The following is a 14,743-nucleotide window of genomic DNA, read 5'->3' on the forward strand; positions in this document are numbered from 1 at the left end:
ACAGACTGAAGTGACCCTTAGACAATTATATAGTAGTTCCTTCTTATACGCTTTATGTAGCCAATTCCTTATATTTGTGTTGTCTGGGTTTGCTCTTGGGAGCAACCGTTGTCACTCCTTAAACTTTCACAAACTGTCTTATATATATTTGTTCCCTGAATGTGGTCTGTTTTGTCCTGGGATTGAGTCCTGAGAGATGATGTTGGTTGTGGTGGTTTCACGGGTTGGAATTGTCGTGACTGATGGGGGAGATGATCCTCCTTCGCTTGGCTTCCGTGAGTCCCTTCTTGTCCTGCTGATCTTCTTGAGATGGGTGAGTGCTTCACATAGACTCACTCCCGTTCCCCTGAAATAGAATTATTAATGTTGTCTCTTGTTGCCTGTGAGATCTGCTTCTCTTCTCTGGATGTGTGAAGCGGTGTATTCACTATATCCTGCTGTCTTGTGATTATTTGAGCACCAGCTTGATGTTAACAGCTATCTTCGTATTGTCGCATATAAGATCCTTTTATAACATAATTTTAAACTCACTTATTATATCCACAAGAAGTCATCACAAATCATTGTATATAGTTTAATGGAAAATAATAAAAAAATATTTTTATTTCACATTTATTATTAAGATTCTAATCGACTATTTTGAGAAAATAAAGGATTTTGTTAGTCTCATGTGGTAGTCCACCTGTAAGGTATCTGCTCTTGAACTGGAATGACCCTTTTATTACAGGTTCTTGTCTATTTGAGTGGAGATCAGATTTCTGTACTCTTTCTTTTTATTTCTTCTGTAAATGTTGCAACTTGGACTTGAAGCCTAGAAATGTAAATGAGGTTAATATTTTTTTACTATACACACACTTCTATAATATAACCTATTAGAATTGTTAAATCGTTTGACGTCTATGAACTTTGACACTATGTCATCTGATCTGTTGGCGCTCATTTTTTTGAAATTCAGAGTCCTCTCAAAACTATATATGCCTGTGATGCCTGTATTTACTGTGTGGTATATCCTGATGAAGGGGGCATGAGACCCCTGAAACCCGTTGAATAAAACCACTATGAATTTCCGACATTCTCCTGGAATTTATCCCTGTGGCAGCGCAGTTTTAACTACGAATTCCCTCTGAATATAGTTTCTTTCTTGGTCGTTGAGGACCTGTGGATCTGCAGCAGCTGCCAGCCTATATGCTCTTATCTCATCCTAACCAGGTGAGCAAATTTCGTCGTATATTCTCCCATTTGTAACGTGGATAAGACCCTATTCCACTTTTTTGTCTCCCCATTCTTTTGCAATACACTATGTTCCAAATTATTATGCAAATTACATTTTTATCGGATTTTCCTAAATTGTTGGTGCAAATGACAGTCAGTCTAATAAAAGTATATATTCCAGAATAGAAGGACAGCGCTCCAACCAGGTGTTATAGTCCAATAAAAGAAGTCTTTATTTCAGCCATGATAAAACAGCAAACAGCAACGTTTCGACCAATCAACCGGTCTTTTTCAAGCATACAACATGGTGTTTGGGGCTGCCTTAAATAGTGTGGACACCACGCAGGGAGCCAATCACTATCCAGTGCCCGCCCACTTATCCATATCTTTATACAAATGTTAAAAAATAACCAAAACAGACATCAAACAAATGTGTATATACAGATAAAATAAGCACAAATCATCGCCATATAAATAAATACATTAATCAATCCGCAAATGTGCAAACTTATGATGTTTATCTTCCAATTTCCGTGTAGTTGTACGCTGCGTCTCCGTTACCATGGTGCTCTACAGCCAATAAACCGAACTTCCTCCTAGGCTTCCTACCAATCAGGAACGGTGGCGCCGATTTCCAGATTTAGCCAATCTGGCCCCTTAATATAGTATCGCTGAAACCTGATCACCAATCTAGTTTGCTTTTCTAAGCAGTGTACTTACGTCAGTAGCGGCATTCTCCAATCAGGCATCAGCACCGAGTCGCAGGTACAGACACCGGCGCCGAGATGTAAACATCAGCGCTCCACGTCATAGCCGCGCCCGATCATAGCCGCTTTATACTATATAGTCTAATAAAAGTAATCACCCATTAGAGTATACATCAAATTTTATTGAAGAAACCTCCCAATGATAACAGTATAATCTCCAAAATGAATAAAAACTCAAAATGCACTGTTCCAAATTATTAGGCACAGTAGAATTTCTAAACATTTGATATGTTTTAAAGAACTGAAAATGCTCATTTGTGGAATTTGCAGCATTAGGAGGTCACATTCACTGAACATAAAAGCTATGTAACGCCAAAACATCCTAACAGGCCAAGTTACATGTTACCATAGGAACCCTTCTTTGATATCACTTTCACAATTCTTGCATCCATTGAACTTGTGAGTTTTTGGAGAGTTTCTGCTTGTATTTCTTTGCATGAAGTTGGAATAGCCTCCCAGAGCTGCTGTTTTGATGTGAACTGTCTCCCACCCTCATAGATCTTTTGCTTTATGATGCTCCAACCTCTATGAGGTTCTCTATAGGGTTGAGGTCAGGGGAAGATGGTGGCCACACCATGAGTTTATCTCCTTTTATGCCCATAGCAGCCAATGACTCAGAGGTTTTCTTTGCAGCATGAGATGGTGCATTGTCATGCATGAAGATTAGTGTTGAGCGATACCTTCCGATACTCAAAGGTATTGGTATCGGCCGATATCCGAAAAATATCGGATATCGCCGATACCGATACCCGATACCAATGCAAGTCAATGGGACTCAAGTATCGGACGGTATTCCTGATGGTTCCCAGGAAACTCTCCTTCAGGCCCTGGAATCCATATTCATGTGTAAAATAAAGAATAAAAATAAAAAATAGGGATATACTCACCCTCTGACGCGCCCTGGTAGTAACCGCTGCAACCGGCAGCCTCCGTTCCTAAGAATGAGCGAGTGAAGGACCTGCGATGACGTCGCGGCTTGTGATTGGTCGCGTGACCGCTCATGTGACCGCTCACGCGACCAATCACAAGCCGCGACGTCATCGCAGGTCCTAAACTCACTGCATTCTTAGGAACGGAGGCTGCCGGTTACATCGGTAAGGTCCAGGGGCCGCCGGAGGGGTGAGTATATCCATATTTTTTATTTTAATTCTTTATTTTTTACATGAATATGGATCCCAGGGCCTGAAGGAGAGTCTCCTCTCCTCCAGACCCTGGGAACCATACACTGGGAACTTCCGATTCCGATTTCCGATATCACAAAAATATCGGAACTCGGTATCGGAATTCCGATACAGCAAATATCGGCCGATACCCGATACTTGCGGTATCGGAATGCTCAACACTTTTGAAGATGATTTTGCTCCTGAAGGCACATTTCTGCTTTTTATACCATGGAGGAAAGTTGTCAGTCAGAAACGCTATATACTTAGCAGAGGTCATTTTCACACCTTCAGGAACCTTAAAGGGCCCCACCAGCTGTTTCTCCATGAGTCTGGCCCAAAACATGACTCCTCCACCTCCTTGCTGACGTTGCAGCCTTGTTGGGACATGGTGGCCATCCACCAACCATCCACTACACCATCCATCTGGACCATCCAGGGTTGCTCAACACTTATCAGTAAACAAGACTGTTTGGAAATTAGTCTTCATGTATGTGTGGGCCCAATACAACCATTTCTGCTTGTGAACACTGTTTAAGGGTGGCCGAATAGTAGGTTTATGCACCACAGCAAGCCTTTGAAGGAGCCTACACCTTGAGGTTCGAGGGACTCCAGAGGCACCAGCAGCTTCAAATATGTTTGCTGCTTTGTAATGGCTTTTTAGCAGCTGCTCTCTTAATCCGATGAACGTGTCTGCCAGAAACCTTCCTCATTATGCCTTTATCAGTACAAACACATTTGTGCTCAGATACAGCCACAAATCTCTTAACAGTACGATGATCACGCTTAAGTTTTCGGGAAATTTCTATTGCTTTCATCCCTTCATCAAGGCATTGCACTATTTGATGCTTTTCAGCAGCAGAGAGATCCTTTTTCTTTCTCATGTTACTTGAGAACTGTGACCTGCCTAATAATGTGGAACATCATTTTTAAGTAGTTTTCCTTTAATTAGAATCACCTGGAAAACCAATTATCACATGTGTTTAAGATTGATTTCAGTGATCTTCAAATACTACCGAGCAGCGATGCTTACTAGAGTAGTAGATTGGATTAGAAACCCTCTGGAAAAATTGTGGATACCTATTGAAGAACAACTAGCCCCTATTCCCCTCAGGACATTGGCCCTTTTGCATAACCACTCAAACCTAAACCAATTGCTTTTCAACGAAATTACAATCGCTATTCTTAAAATTTGGAGAACAGAGTTCCCCAAATTAACCCCACCTATCTCCCCAATTTTGACGTTACAAGACATCGCGGGTCCCATCCCCTTTAAAATGCCCAAAGATCCCTCCAGCTCCACTAGTGACTTACCTAATCCACCTCTACCACTTGACGATCTTTTTATCGATGGGTCCTTAATGAGTCTTGCTGAACTCCAGGCCTCAAGACCACAACTAAATATTACTTTTCTCCACTACAAAAGACTGAAAGACTACTGCTATAAGTACAAAGGACAATTAGACCTGCTCTGTCCACTAACTCCCTTCGAACAACTGTGCGCCCATAAAAACCCACCCAAAAAAGTCCTATCAAAAATTTACAACCTTCTGTTGATGGACGGTGCTTATATCAAAAGAGCCTTCATAGGTCTCTGGGAGAGAGATCTCAATATTTCTTTTACAGATGACCAGATTGCCTCTATCTACATCAAATCTCATGGATCCTCACAATGTGTAAAAATACAAGAAAACTCATACAAGGTGATATCTAGGTGGTACCGCACCCCAACCCAAATTCATCATTGGCACCCCTCCACTTCCGAATTGTGTTGGAGATGCTGTTCAGACTCAGGCTCTTATTTGCACATCTGGTGGTCATGCTCAAAAATTGCCCCCTTTTGGCAAATGGTCTCGAACATAATCTCCACGGTGTTAGGCCAGTACACTCTCCTACATCCTCAATCCACTCTACTTAACCAACCCTTATGGCCCGGGAATCCTCCGGCTTCGAAACTGGCAAGCTACATAATAGCAGCCGGAAAATACCTAATCCCCACTTTCTGGAAATCTACTATCACCCCTACCAAAAAACATGTATTAGATAAAATTTTATACCATACTGCTGAGCTAGTTGCCAATACACAAGAATCTCTCACCTTGTTTAGATGTACATGGGAACCGTGGACTACCTTCCGCTCCAGCCCTGACTTCCTATCAACAATATCGGATGTTACCTGACCCACTCCAGCTCACCAAAACCTATATACTGAGCTACCCCCTCATTCTCGACTCCATTCCCTAAGATCTTCTCTACCATCGGTTCTTTCCTCCCCTCCTTCCTCCAAATATTCCCTTCAGTCTCCCCTCCTTCCCTTCTCCTACCTCTCTGCTACCCCCCCTTTCCGTTAATCCTCTCAATTTTACTACCCTTACCCTAAAATTCTACCCATGTTTCCATTGTCTTCCCTAATCACCATTTCTAGCTCCTTTCTTGTCCCTATGTCGAAGTCCGATCTAAGAATCTCATCCAGTTTTTCAAATTTAATGTATCCTTACAATTTGTTGGACTCTTGTTATTGTCCTATTGGATGCTTAATGTTTCATGAAACTCCTTCTGTTTCTTTTTCATTTCCTGTTCAATGGTGTTTCTTTTTCTTCAATAAAAAGAAAGTTGAAAGAAAGAAAGATTGATTTTAGTGATCCATTGAGCCCTGAGACAGAATACCATCCACGAGTTTATTTGAAAAACGAAACAATTAAATCTTTATGACACTTAAATCCAATTTGCATAATAATTTGGAACACAGTGTAGATGTCTGCATGTCAGGCATCCAGATGTAGCAGAGCTGGACTCGTCGTGGGACACTCGTTATTAAGGACTGCGTTGGATACATGGAGTATACTGTTGGTTTATTTATTTTTTTCAGAAGATCGATGGCTTCACTTGTATTACCAGTACAATAAAAATGACAAAACTGTGTGGTGTTTTATTTCATTAAAATACTTTATTCTGCATGTGTGTGTTTTAGTAACCCATTACCAACTATAGGATTAGTAATAGTAGGAGTCTTATTGATGCCTCTCCATTACTAAGCCGCCTTAATGTCACCTTACAAAGGTGACATTAACCCCTTATTACCCCATATGCCACCGCTACAGGGCAGTGGGAAGAGAGAGGCTAAGCACCGGAATTGGCGCATCTTCCAGATGCGCCATTTCTGGGGAGGCTGGGAGATGCATGCAGCCGCACACTCTGGTCCCAAGTGCCAGCGGCAGTGCCGGGTAATGAGGTGCGAGTCTCATGCGAGTGTGAAGGAACAAATTATGAAAGGTTCTCCATTTTGTGCTAGATTCTCCATTTTGTGTTTTTGACTCCATTTTCTTGTTGCTTAAAGATAAATTCTGTTATTTAATTAGGTAAAAGGTTACAGCTGCCATGAAGTAACTTTATCTTTTTGTTCACAAGCCTGGTATGCAACTAGGCTATGTTTCATAATTGGTATAAAGACCTTGAGTCTTCTGTCTCGAGCCAGATAATAGATTCGGGGGTGTATCACTATACAAGACTGAGGCATCTGTTAGAAAAACACATACTGTGCCAAAAAGACATGACTATATCTGTAGTTTCCATTTTTTCTGTATCCTCATGGGTTAAGTTTTTCCTGCATTCTTATAGGTTAAGAATTGTGAGCGTGTTCTTATGCTGATTGGTTGAAGTATAATTTCTATGACAATGATAAGTCATACAGAATAAACGGGGGCCAGAGATCAGCTCGATCCCCCATACAGAGACACACGTCTCCGTCTGGTCATTTTCAGTTGCCGGCAACACCTTGTATATTAATTTGGAAATCACTGGGTTAACCGTGAAGGATAAATTTAAATCCTCCCTCAACAGTTGGCGCCCAACGTGGGGCTCCAAGCAGGAACGCCTCTGCCGCCCGGAGGACAACAAGACAAAGGACCCTCGGACCGGACACAGGCACTGGAAAATTGGGACTGATCATCCCCCACAACAACCACGGTAAGTTGGCAGTTATACTGTCCAGACTGACCGTTTGGTGTGGTTTTCCTGTGTTTGTTGCTGCAAAGAGGATCTGAGGTTTGTCCCCGGAGGTGGGATGATTTTTGGGTGGAATCATATAGAGGTGTAGTTCCGTTGGAAGCCCAGTGCTCGAACCGTACCTCATAAGGGACGGACACCCCGGATTGACCAGTGATGTAATTCTCTTTATAGTCAAAATATCCTGAATTCCTGATCACTGTTAGAATCAGGCGCGGTGAGGTGATCGAAGATTGGGTAGGATGCGTAACTCAGGAATCATATATTTATGTATTTCCAGGGGTGTCCGGAGGGTTAAGTCTAAGACGCCCTCCTCCTTTCACTGAGTACCGCGTTTTTGGGTTGTCCCAGCGGGGGACAGAGAGAGACCCAGTGGAATAAAACCGTAAGGCCGTCGGTATTATGCACAACTAAGAAGGATATTTAGCTCTAAAGGAGAATCCGTTTTTGTGGAAGGAAAAGAAGTCTTTGAAGTTGTATTATGAATCTGATATTGTTTGCCCAAAGACGGGGAAAATATTCTCAATCATTGGTTTTTCTAAGGTGTTCTGGTATGTGAATTGTGCGATGAAGATTTTGTAGAAATTAATTAAGTCTAAGAACTACTGTATTTCGTTTGTGTTTGTCTTTGAAATATCCGATGGGAGGGGTCGCGTAGCTGCGCTATTGCTTGTCTCTTTTCTCTGTGTAGAGGAATGCTGTGATCTCTCTTATCTCTGTGTCCTTGGAATGGAGAGAGCACATACTGTAACGGTGTTCTCTGTATTTTCTCTGGTAGATCTGTGTCTTGTTTAAAGCGACAACATTGTTTTTAAGTATAAAGAAATATTATAATCTGGAATTTGAAAGTGAAATCTAGTGTCTAGTTTTAGAAGGAAATTTGTAAGTGATTGGTAAAAGCAAGTTGAGTGGTTGATATATAGCAAATTGAGGATCAACAGAGAAAATGAATTCTGATTGTTTTTTGCTACGTTGAAAAATGAAAGCTGTCTACTCCTATGATAAAGTCTGGATGTTTTGTGGTGCAGGAAGGTATTGAGAAAGCGTTTGAGAATAATGTGTCAGAAAGACAAACAATTAAAAATGATGATCTGGAACAGGGGGTCTCCCTGCTTGATGATAAGGTCCCTCCCCAGCCCCATGTCAATTCTCAGATCAAGAGCTTGTTTTAATTAGAGTAGATGACAGACCCAATAAATATACTCATAAAACCTAACCCTGTGGGACCTTTCCCTGAAGTTACTGCTCAGTTCGTAATCTCTCCCTCATGTCCGGTAAATTTACTGGGGGCAAATTTATTATCACAGTTCCGCTCCAGAATACAATTCCAAGATGATGGTCAGATGGTCCTTGCGTTATATAACTCCTATGCAGATGAATATAATGAGATCTGTATCCTACATGCCCTTCCCACAGTTATGATGGTCCTGATAGACCCAGATTCTCCCCCAATAATGCCTGTAGAACCAGTAAAAGTGTTTCTCAAACCTGGTGCCCCTTTTCCCAAAGTCCATCAGTACCCTTTGAAACATGATCAGGAGCAGTGCCTCAAGGGGCAAATACAAACGTTACTCGATAATGGTGTCCTGATACCCTGTGTTTCCCCATGGAACACGCCCTTGTTTCCCATTAAGAAAAAGACTCCACCCGACCAACCCCCTGTGTACCGGCTGGTACAAGGTCTACGGGCAGTTAATGCAGTTACTGTTCCAGAAACTCCGGTGCCTAATCCACATACTCTTTTGTCCCAGATATCTCAGGATGCTGCTTGGTTCACAGTTATTGACCTTGCCAATGTCTTCTTCAGCATTCCATTACACCCAGATTGCCAGTTTCTGTTTGCATTCACTTATCAGGGATGACAATTGACACGGACAGTTATGCCACAGGGGGCCCAAAAAAAAAAGAAGTCCCAATCAGTTTGCAAAAAAATATGGGAGAGTGTCTTTTACCCTGGCAGTTAGAACACCCCTATGTCACGCTGCTTCAGTATGTGGATGATCTTTTGTTGTGTGAACGGACAGAGCAGGAAACCATTGTTGCCACTGTTAGTTTTCTCAAGTATCTGGCAGATCTGAACTGTCGGGTTTCGGCCTCGAAATTTCGGTTCTGCCTTGGTCAAGTGATATTTTTGGGTCACTGTCTCCTTCAAGGTGCCAGACACCTCTCAAAAGAAAGAAAAATAGCCGTCAGCTCCCTTCCTTTACCAAAAGATGAGACTGAACTCCAGCGTTTTCTTGGACTATGTACTTATTGTTGTCAGTGGATACCGGACGCATCCCGTATAATGCAACCTTTCTACAATGCCCTGAAAGACGGTTCAAGATATGCTGATGATTTGGCAGATTCCACACCAGATACGCTGTTACTACGGAAGATACTGTAGTGCACGGAGCTGCACTCCCTCCCTCACTGTCAGCACAAGAAGTAGAACTTCAGGCTCTGCCTACTGCATGTGTTCTGGCCAAAGACAGGCGGGCTAATATATACACGGACTCACAGTATGCATTTGGTATTGCTCATGATTTAGGAGCCCTATGGGCCAATCGAGGGTTTATTACCACCGCCGGGACTCCAGTGAAGAATGCTGAAGCTGTTAAAACCCTCATGGACTCAATCAAATTACCCACTGATGGTCCATACCCCACACGATGTATATAGTATCCCTAACCAAGTATAGTCTAGCCACATGTCCATGACCAGACAGCTGCGACTTCGGTGTGCTATTCTCATGCCTACTAATGTGACTTTGAAAAGGTGCACTGTCCTAAACCCCGCTACTCTTCTCCTAGTTCCTATGGATCCAAAGGGGGGAGGAGTAGGTGACATGAAAAAGGACACTCTTTTTCTTTCTAGAATGGATCCAGAGGAACAAGATTAGGTTTCCAAACCATATGATTGTCTAGAATTGATGTTTCAGGAAACGGCTGGTCTCTAGTGTGCCTATTCTAATGCTGATTTTGAGCTTTTTGTAGATGGATCCCGTCACCAAGATGACCAAGGACGCTACTGTACCAGATATGCTGTGGTCTCAGAACATGAGGTAATCAAGGCAGAGTCAATGGCAGCTCATATGTGTGCACAAGAAGCAGAGCAAACTAGTAGAAGGTAAGACTGTAAATATCTACACTGATTCCAGGTATGCTTTTGGCATTACACACGGTTATGGGCCTATCTGGAGAGCCAGGGCTTTCCTGACAGTAAATGGCCACCCCATTAAACATGCTGAGGCAGTCCAGCAACTTATGAATGCACTACAGCTCCCCACCCAAGCAGGCATAAAGGTAAAGGCACATACCAAAGGCACTGATGGACGGACAAAAGGGTAACGCACTGGTAGACCAGGCTGCGAAGAAAGCAGCAAGCACTCCTGTGGCTTCTAGAGTACATCACCTAGACACCCCACCATCTCCACTTGTGTTGAAAGACATCTTAGCCCGGTTACAAGAACAGGCAAGTAAGGAGGAGAAAAATAGGTGGCAAAGGATAGGGGCTTGCTCTGATACCGTCACTGGGCTATGGGGGAGGGGTGAAAAGGTCTGCCTACCACAGGTACTGTACCCAATGATGGCACAGGTTCTGCACGGGAATGTGCACCACTCGAAGACGGCCATGTGTGACACCCTACAGAGACATTGGATTGCCCCCGGGTTTTCCACCTGCGCAGAAAGGCAGGTACAGAGCTGCATGATATGTGCCACACATAATCAGGGTAGGACAGTGAAAACTCCATCCAAACACACTCCCCGGCCCTTTAACCAATTCCAGAGACTGCAGAATGATTATATTCAGTTACCCAGGGTAGGGACGTATGAGTATGTGTTGGTCTGCATTGATTTATTTTCAGGTTGGCCAGAAGCCTACCCAGTTGCCAAAGCTACGGCTAAGACAACGGCAAAGAAACTGATGGCTGAGATCATATGCAGGTATGGAATTCCTGAAGTCATTGAAAGCGATCAGGGTTCCCATTTTACTGGAGAGATCATGTCAGAGGTAATGGCAGCACTGGGGGTAAGTCAAGCATTGCATACTCCATCCGCAGAGTAGTGGAAGAGTGGAGAGACTAAATGGAACTCTTAAGCTTAAAATCCAGAAGGCAATGACAGAGACTGGTAAACCATGGACAGAATGCCTCCCTCTAGTTTTGTTTCCAGTAAGATATACCCCAAACAGGAAGACAGGACTGTCACCGTATGAGATTCTGTTTGGCAGGAGCCCCAATCTTGAATGTTTCTTTCCACAACAGTTGCAGCTCAAGTACCAGGACTTAACTAGCTATGTGCAGGCCTTACATGGACACCTTGCCAAAGTGCATTTAACTGTCTTCAGTTCTCTTCCAGACCCAGACAAGGTTCCTGGACACCATCCCTTTGTGCCAGGAGACCTGGTGTATGTGAAAAAGTTTGTGTGCAGAGATTGTCTCCAGACAAGATTTGAAGGACTTCACACGGTGATCCTGGTCACCCCCACTGCAGTAAAACTTGAAGGAAAGAGCACCCGGATCCACGCCTCACACTGTAAAAGAGACCGAACCAGTGTTTAGTCACAGTAGTGACTGAAGGGAAATGTTGCTGTTGTTTTTGATCCTGGAACTGAGGGCCATCCTTGCCCCTACCTCTTCGGCCCCTATTGTAAATAAGAATTCTGGTCCCACTATTCTCTGGGTAAACCTGACAGCCCCGGTGAATATCTGGCGATTTGATTTCTGTGATGTAGTCAAGTGCCTTGAGACTGAACGGGTGGTAGAGGGAATCATCCAGTTTTATATATGTGTTACCAGAAATGACAACAATAACTGTTATTATTACACAGATGCTGCCTGGAGTACGGGAGATGATTGGGGATATAAACCTAGCGAAGCCATGTTCCCTAAGGATGGGACGGGTAGCAGTCTTTGTGAGAGAATGCATCTAACAGCCCTTCTGCAACCACTTAGGGGCTGTAAATGGGGTAGAAGCTGTCACCCCCTCCTCCTAAATCTTGAAAGCCCCCAATCTGCTGACCTGCAGACATTTGTACTGGGAAGGCATTATAATTATGTATTTAGTAGTGGATACCATGGGAATTTAGGCCATATACAGCTCCGGGATATTAGCTTCAGACCAACCATGACCCCTGTTACCAGTACACCTAAAACAAGCCCAGGTGAGCGTTTGCAAAATGTAGTTAATGAAGTGATACCCATTCCAGGTCTCAGTTGGCAAGAAGTTTTCTCCATAGAAACACAAACAGCCCCAAGGAAAAACCTATGGTTAGAATGGGTGAGATACAATGTAAGAGTCCAGAATATCTCTGTAGGATGTATTGCTTGTGCTGCTGCGAATACACACCTCTACACACATGCATTGCTTTTTCCTGATGACAACACCACTGCCTGTGTCATGAATTTGTTGAAAGGTTTGAAGTCCACTGATTGCCCAGATTATGTCCCACTAATTCATAAGGAACCTAGACTAAAGGTCCCAGGAGAAGTAACCGTATTAGCTGACAATTACACCTGCTATAATTCCCACGACACCACAGGTATACCAGTAGGGATCTTCAAGACAAGTTTCTGCAAAGAGAACAGTTCTCTAGATACTGATTTGCTAATTAAACATACACAATATATGTACACCAAAGATACCTGATGAACCTACCAGAAAGAGGAGAAGTCTCGATCAGCTCCACATGAGTTATGAAGAAGATCCACTAGTATATATATTGATGCCATTGGAGTGCCAAGGGGGGTGCCTGACCAGTTTAAAGCCCAGAACCAGATTTATGCCGGCATTGCTTCTATAATCCCACAGGTGCAGATTAATAAAAATGTTGAATGGATCAAATATATATATATTACAGTGAACAAAGATTTGTCAATTATAGCTGTGATGCCTTTCAGGATATAGTTGAGGATTTGGGCCCTAACACTTGTATGACCCGTGCTGCAACCCGACCTAAGAGAATTACACTGAATCCTGTCCAGACAAGATCACATGCAGTGACATAAGAAGCTGACACAGGATTGTGGTTGGTGGATAGTGGAGACATTAACTTTTGGGAGTAGGCTGACAGTAATCCTTTTGGGAAGGAGCTGTAGACCAGCATGTCATGTCGCCCCCCACCACCAGAGAACCAACCACATCAGGTAGGGCAAGACAGATACAGGAGTATTATCCCTGGAGGCCCTCAGACTAGCTAGCTATGCAAAAACAATTGGCTGACCCTGAGAACCAACCTTTCTCATTTTACAAACAAATAATGACCATATGATGGATGTATAAGTGCACCTGGGCAGGCCTAGGTAGTTAGTGAAAGCAACTCCGATTGGCACCTTCCTCAATCAAGAAGTAGACCCACCATAGTACGATGGTACTGATCCAGGGGAGATCCCTAAGTATGTCCCCCTCAAGAGAGTAGACAGAACCCCCCATTCTCAGATGATGCTAAGAGATTTAGTTTAGGGACAGTGGGAGAACTCCATGTGAGGTTAGTGAAGGGTTCAGCTGCCTGGAGGCCTCTCGCTAGGGGAGAGTTTCTGAGGTGTCTGGATGAAGAAATCCACCTCCCCTTTTCCCATCACATGGACAGTCTCGAAGGATCTTTCTTTAAGGGAAAAAACTTAGTGTTTAGGGGGGATTGTCAAGGTGAAAATATATTTTCTTATATATTTTTTGTACTGCTATATCTTAGACTCTGAAATAATAAGATTTTTCCCTCGCTTGTAGATATTAATGAAACTGTATTTAAAATGGCTGGTAACATGGCACCAGTCATGTGAAGACCAGTACCCCTCGAGCTTAGAGCTCGGGATAGTATCTCTGATGCTGGACATTAATTAACAAAATTTATCTAGGGGGGAATGTGAAGGAACAAATTATGAAAGGTTCTCCATTTTGTGCTAGATTCTCCATTTTGTGTTTTTGACTCCATTTTCTTGTTGCTTAAAGATAAATTCTGTTATTTAATTAGGTAAAAGGTTACAGCTGCCATGAAGTAACTTTATCTTTTTGTTCACAAGCCTGGTATGCAACTAGGCTATGTTTCATAATTGGTATAAAGACCTTGAGTCTTCTGTCTCGAGCCAGATAATAGATTCGGGGGTGTATCACTATACAAGACTGAGGCATCTGTTAGAAAAACACATACTGTGCCAAAAAGACAAGACTATATCTGTAGTTTCCATTTTTTCTGTATCCTCATGGGTTAAGTTTTTCCTGCATTCTTATAGGTTAAGAATTGTGAGCGTGTTCTTATGCTGATTGGTTGAAGTATAATTTCTATGACAATGATAAGTCATACAGAATAAACGGGGGCCAGAGATCAGCTCGATCCCCCATACAGAGACACACGTCTCCGTCTGGTCATTTTCAGTTGCCGGCAACACCTTGTATATTAATTTGGAAATCACTGGGTTAACCGTGAAGGATCAATTTAAATCCTCCCTCAACACGAGTTTCTTGCAAGTGTGACCCCGGCCTAACGCAGATTTCATGTGTGTATGTGTCTTTATTTACCACTCATGCGAGAAACTTGGACGAGTCTTGCATCTTAATACCTGGCACTGCCGCCGGCACTCGGGAGCGGAGCGTACAGCTGCATAGAAATACATGCAGCTGC

Source organism: Ranitomeya variabilis, chromosome 4 (assembly GCF_051348905.1).
Source record: "Ranitomeya variabilis isolate aRanVar5 chromosome 4, aRanVar5.hap1, whole genome shotgun sequence".
In the NCBI taxonomy this organism is placed as follows: Eukaryota; Metazoa; Chordata; class Amphibia; order Anura; family Dendrobatidae; genus Ranitomeya; species Ranitomeya variabilis.